This window comes from Moschus berezovskii, chromosome 5 (assembly GCF_049115385.1).
Source record: "Moschus berezovskii isolate FMDL1 chromosome 5, NW_MosBer_1.0, whole genome shotgun sequence".
NCBI classification, from domain to species: Eukaryota; Metazoa; Chordata; class Mammalia; order Artiodactyla; family Moschidae; genus Moschus; species Moschus berezovskii.
In genome coordinates this window covers 6,629,612-6,636,888 of record NC_142464.1, presented here as the reverse complement: position 1 = coordinate 6,636,888, position 7,277 = coordinate 6,629,612, and positions in this window count along the sequence as shown.

Sequence of the window (7,277 nt, the reverse complement as noted above, 5' to 3'; positions counted from 1 at the left end):
TGCCAGCAAATTTGGAAAACTCAGCAGTGGCCACAGGACTGGAAAAGGTCAGTCTTCATTCCAATCCCAAAGAAAGGCAATGCCAAAGAATGCTCAAACTACCACACAATTGCACTCATCCCACACACTAGTAAAGTCATGCTCAAAATTCTCCAAGCCAGTCTTCAGCGGTATGTGAACCGTGAACTCCCAGATGTTCAAGCAGGTTTTAGAAAAGACAGAGGCACCAGAGATCAAATTGCCAACATCCGCTGGATCATGGAGAAAGCAAGAGAGTTCCAGAAAAACATCTATTTCTGCTTCATTGATTATGCCAAAGCCTTTGACTATGTGGATCACAATAAACTGTGGAAAATTCTGAAGAGATGGGAATACCAGATCACCTGACCTGCCTCTTGAGAAACCTGTATGCAGGTCAGGAAGCAACAGTCAGAACTGGACATGGAGACGGAACAAGATGGCGGAGGAATAGGACGGCGAGACCACTCTCCCCCACAAATTCATCAAAAGAACATTTGAACGCGGAGTAAAGTCCACAAAACAACTTCTGAATGCTGGCAGAGGACGTCAGGCACCCAGAAAAGTAGCCCATTGTCTTCGAAAGGAGGTAGGAAAAAACATAAAAGATAAAAAGCGAGACAAAAGAAGTAAGGACGGAGCTCCGTCCCAGGAAGGGAGGCTTTAAAAAGAGAGAAGTTTCCAAACACCAGGAAACACTCTCACTGGTGAAACTGTGGCGAGCCTTGGAAGATCAGAGGGCCACATAACCCTCTTTTCTTTTTAAGATTTTTTTAAAACCCACAGACTACCCGCCAAATGGTAACTCCCAGCGGAGAAGCAGCGCAGACGCCTGCATACGCCATTAGCAAGTGGGGGCTGGGCAGGGAGGAGCCGGCTGAACTGCTTAGAGAGAGGACTGGGCTTGAATGCCATGAGAACAATTTGAGAGAACTGGGGATAGCAAAGCAGACTGTGGGATAGCTTCCCCACGAAAAGGCGGAAAGCTCTAACCTAAGATTCGGCCAGCCCCGCTCACAGAATAAAGGACTGAGCAGAGCGAGCCGGCTGCGGTCAGCCCATCCCCCATCCCCCGCCGAGACAGGCAGGGAGCGCAGCCAGAGCCGGAGCGGGCAACCGCGGCCCCAGAAAGGCATCTGATACAAACTGCAGGCAGGCTTGTTGCTAATCAGGACTTCTTGGGCTCAGGCCGGTCGATATCCCCCTGAGAAGGTGCGCCGGTTGTACACCCAGAAAACTGAGTGGCGGGGACTGGGGAGGCAATAAGTCACAGAGACAGCGCTCGCCAAACATCTGGTCCCCTGAACTGCTCGGACCAGGGAAGGCACAAAACGCAGGCCCAAGTCTGCGCCTTTGTCGAGTACCTGAGAACCTGAACTTGAGCCGCTCAGACCTGGGAAGTGCATACAACCCGGCGCCAGCCTCGGACAGTTCCTGGCAGAGCAACCTAGAGCCTGTGCAGTGTAGACTGGGACAGCACACGCGCTGTGAGTGGGGGCAAACCCAGTGTAGCCGAGGCGCTGTGAGCACTCCCCACAGACGCCAGAGATATTTGTCTGCAGCGTTCCTCCCTTCCCAGAACAAGACTGAAAAACTGAGCCTTAAAAAGTGTCCACCCACCCGCTAGGGCGGAAATTAGACACTGAAGAGACGACCAAACAGAAGCTAAAACAGAGGGAACCACCTTGGAAATGACAGATAGAGACGTCTAGAGGCTACTCCAAGAATAAGACCAAAAACCAGAGGCAAGAGGCTTAAGCCCGAATCCTGAGAACACCAGAGAACTCCTGACTCCAGGGAACATTAATCGATAGGAGCTCATCATACGTCTCCATACCTACACTAAAACCAAGCACCACCCAAGGGTCAACAAGTTCCAGAGCAAGACATACCACGCAAATTCTCCAGTAACACAGGAAACTAGCCCTGAGCTTCAATATACAGGCTGCCCAAAGTCACTCCAAACCCACTGACATCTCATAACTCATTACTGGACACTTCATTGCACTCCAGAGAGAACAAATTCAGCTCCACCCACCAGAACACCGACACAAGCTTCCGTAACCAGGGAACCTTGACAAGTCACCTGTCCAACCCCACACACAACGAGGAAACTACATAATAAAGACAACTCCACAAATGGCCAGAAGAGGGAAAGGCCACCCCAAGCAAAGCATTATAAGCAAGATGAAGAGGCAGAGAAATACCCAGCAAGTAAAGGAACAAAATAAATGCCCATCAACACAAACAAAAGAGGAAGATATAGGGAATCTACCTGATAAAGAATATCGAATTTTGATGGTGAAAATGATTCAAAATCTTGAAAGCAAAATGGAGTTACAGATAAATAACCTGGAGAAAAAGATTGAGAAGATGGAAGAAAGGTTTAATAAGGACTTAGAGGAAATAAAAAAGATTCAATATACAATGAATAATGCAATAGATGAGATCAGAAACACTCTGGAAGGAACAAACAGTAGAATAACAGAGGCAGAAGACAGTATAAGCGAGTTAGAAGACAGAATTGTAGAAATACATGAAACAGAGAGGAAAAAAGAAAAACAAATGAAAAGAAATGAGAGCAATATTAGAGACCTCTGGGACAATGTTAAACGCTCCAACATTCGAATCATAGGAGTCCCAGAAGAAGAAGACAAAAAGAAAGACCATGAAAGAATACTTGAGGAGATAATAGTTGAAAACTTCCCTAAAATAGGGAAAGAAATAATCACCCAAGTCCAAGAAACCCAGAGAGTCCCCAACAGGATAAACCCAAGGCGAAATACTCCAAGACACATATTAATCAAATTAACAAAGATCAAACACAAAGAACAAATATTAAAAGCAGCAAGGGAAAAACAGCAAATAACACACAAGGGGATTCCCATAAGGATAACAGCTGATCTTTCAACAGAAACTCTTCAGGCCAGGAGGGAATGGCAAGACATACTTAAAGTGATGAAAGAAAATAACCTACAGCCCAGACTAATGTACCCAGCAAGGATCTCATTCAAATATGAAGGAGAAATAAAAAGCTTTACAGACAAGCAAAAGCTGAGAAAATTCAGCATTACCAAACCAGCTCTCCAACAAATGCTAAAGGATCTTTTCTAGACAGGAAACACAGAAAGGGTGTATAAACTCGAACCCAAAGCAATAAAGAAAATGGCTATGGGATCGTACTTATCAATAATTACCTTAAACGTAAATGCGTTGAATGCCCCAACCAAAAGACAAAGGCTGGCTGAATGGATACAAAAACAAGACCCCCATATATGTTGTCTGCAAGAGACCCACCTCAAAACGAGGGACACACACAGACTGAAAGTGAAGGGCTGGAAAAAGATATTCCATGCAAATAGAGACCAAAAGAAAGCAGGAGTAGCAATACTCATATCAGATAAAATAGGCTTTAAAACAAAGGCCGTGAAAAGAGACAAAGGAGGAAACTACAGAATGATCAAAGGATCAATCCAAGAAGAAGATATAAAAACTATAAATATTTATGCACCCAACATAGGAGCACCGCAATATGTAAGACAATTACTAACAAGTGTGAAAGGGGAAATTAACAATAATGCAATAATAGTGGGAGATTTTAATACCCCACTTACATCTATGGATAGATCAACTAAACAGAAAATTAACAAGGAAACAGAAACTTTAAATGATACAATAGACCAGTTAGACCTAATAGATCTCTATAGGACATTTCACCCCAAAACAATGAATTTCACCTTTTTCTCAAGTGCACACGGAACCTTTTCCAGGATAGATCACATCCTGGGACATAAATCTAGCCTTGGTAAATTCAAAAAAGTTGAAATCATTCCATGCATCTTTTCTGACCACAATGCAGTAAGATTAGATCTCAATTACAAGAGAAAAACTATTAAAAATGCCAACATATGGAGGCTGAACAACACGCTGCTGAATAATGAACAAATCATAGAAGAAATCAAAAGAGAAATCAAAATATGCATAGAAATGAATGAAAATGAAAACACAACCACCCAAAACCTCTGGGACACTGTAAAAGCAGTGCTAAGGGGGAAGTTCATAGCAATACAGGCACACCTCAAGAAACAAGAAAAAACTCAACTAAATAACCTAACTCTACATCTAAAGCAACTAGAAAAGGAAGAAATGAAGAACCCCAGGGTCAGTAGAAGGAAAGAAACTGTAAAAATTAGGGCAGAGATAAATGCAAAAGAAACAAAAGAGACCATAGCAAAAATCAACAAAGCCAAAAGCTGGTTCTTTGAGAAGGTAAATAAAATTGACAAATCGCTAGCCAGACTTATCAAGAAACAAAGGGAGAAGAACCAAATCAATAAAATTAGAAATGAAAATGGAGAGATCACAACTGACAACACAGAAATACAAAGGATTATTAGAGAATACTATCAGCAATTATATGGCAATAAAATGAATAACCTGGAAGAAATGGACAAATTCCTAGAAAAGTACAACTTTCCAAAACTGAACCAGGAAGAAATAGAAAATCTGAACAGACCCATCACAAGCACGAAACTAGAGGCTGTAATCAGGAATATTCCAGCAAACAAAAGCCCAGGTCCAGATAGCTTCACAGCCGAATTCTACCAAAAATTTAGAGAAGAGCTAACACCTATTCCACTCAAACTCTTCCAGAAAATTGCTGAGGAAGGGAAACTTCCAAACTCATTCTATGAGGCCACCATCACCCTAATCCCAAAACCTGGTAAAGACCCCACAAAAAAAGAAAACTACAGGCCAATATCACTGATGAACATGGATGCAAAAATCCTTAACAAAATTCTAGCAATCAGAATCCAACAACATATTAAGAAGATCATACATCATGACCAAGTGGGCTTTATCCCAGGAATGCAAGGATTCTTCAATATCTGAAAAATCAATCAACGTAATACACCACATTAACAAACTGAAAAATAAAAATCATATGATTATCTCAATAGATGCAGAGAAAGCCTTTGACAAAATTCAATATCCATTTATGATAAAAACCCTCCAGAAAGTGGAAATAGAAGGGACATACCTCAACATAATAAAAGCTATATATGACAAACCCACAGCAAACATTATCCTCAATGGTGAAAAACTGAAAGCATTTCCCCTAAAGTCAGGAACAAGACAAGGGTGCCCACTCTCACCACTACTATTCAACATAGTTCTGGAAGTTTTGGCCACAGCAATCAGAGCAGAAAAAGACATAAAAGGAATACAATTTGGAAAAGAAGAAGTAAAACTTTCACTGTTCGCTGATGACATGATCCTCTACACAGAAAACCCTAGAGACTCTACCAGAAAACTACTAGAGCTAATCAATGATTACAGTAACGTTGCAGGATATAAAATCAACACACAGAAATCCCTTGCATTCCTATACACTAATAATGAGAAAATAGAAAGAGAAATTAAGGAAACTATTCCATTCACTGTTGCAACGAAAACAATTAAATATTTAGGAATATATCTACCTAAGGAAACAAAAGACTTGTACATAGAAAACTATAAAACACTACTGAAAGCAATCAAAGAGGACACTAATAGATGGAGAAATATACCATGCTCATGGATTGAAAGAATAAATATTGTAAAAATGAGTATACTACCCAAAGTAATTTATACATTCAATGCAATCCCTATCAAGCTACCAACGATATTTTTCACGAACTAGAACAAGTAATCTCACAATTTGTATGGAAATACAAAAAACCTCGAATAGCCAAAGCAATCTTGAGGAAGAAAAATGGAACTGGGGGAATTAACCTGCGGACTTCAGGCTCTACTACAAAGCCACAGTCATCAAGACAGTATGGTACTGGCATAAAGACAGAAGTATAGATCAATGGAACAAAATAGAAAGCCCAGAGATAAATCCACGCACCTATGGACACCTCATTTTTGACAAAGGAGGCAAGAATATAAAATGGAGAAAAGACAGTCTCTTTAACAAGTGGTGCTGGGAAAACTGGTCAGCCACTTGTAAAAGAATGAAACTAGAACACTTCCTAACACCATACACAAAAATAAACTCAAAATGGATTAGAGAGCTAAATGTAAGACCAGAAACTATAAAACTCCTAGAGGAGAACGTAGGCAAAACACTCTCTGACATAAATCACAGCAGGATCCTCAATGACCCACCTCCCAGAATATTGGAAATAAAAGCAAAAATATACAAATGGGACCTAATTAAAATCAAAAGCTTCTGCACAGCAAAGGAAACTATAAGCAAGGTGAAAAGACAGCTTTCAGAATGGGAGAAAATAATAGCAAATGAAGCAACTGATAGAGGATTAATCTCCAAAATATACAAGCAGCTCCTGCAGCTCAATTCCAGAAAAATAAATGACCCAATCACAAAATGGGCCAAAGAACTAAACAGACATTTCTCCAAAGAAGACATAAACATGGCTAACAAACACATGAAAAAATGCTCAACATCCCTCATAATCAGAGAGATGCAAATCAAAACCAGAATGAGATACCATTTCACACCTGTCAGAATGGCTGCTATCCAAAAGTCTACATGCAATAAATGCTGGAGAGGATGTGGAGAGAAAGGAACCCTCTTACACTGTTGGTGGGAATGCAAACTAGTACAGCCACTATGGAGAACAGTGTGGAGATTCCTCAGAAAACTGGAAATAGAACTGCCATATGATCCAGCAATCGCACTCCTGGGCATACACACCGAGGAAACCAGAATTGAAAGAGACACATGTACTCCAATGTTCACTGCAGCACTGTTTATAATAGCCAGGACATGGAAGCAACCTAGATGTCCATCTGCAGAAGAATGGACAAGAAAGCTTTGGTACATATACACAATGGAGTATTATTCAGCCATTAAAAAGAATACATTTGAATCAGTTCTAATGAGGTGGATGAAACTGGAGCCTATTATACAGAGTGAAGTAAGCCAGAAAGAAAAACACCAATACAGCATACTAACGCATATATATGGAATTTAGAAAGATGCAAATGATAACCCTGTATACGAGACAGCAAAAGAGACACAGATGTATAGATCAGTCTTTGGAACTCTGTGGGAGAGGGTGAGGGTGGGATGATTTGGGAGAATGTCATTGAAACACGTATGTTGTCATATGTGAAATGAATCACTAGTTCAGGGTCAATGCATGTTATAGGATGCTCGGGGCTGTCATGCGGGGATGACCCAGAGGGAGGATAAAGGTAGGAGGGCGGTGGGAGGGGGGTTCAGGAGGGGGAACTTATGTAAACCCGGG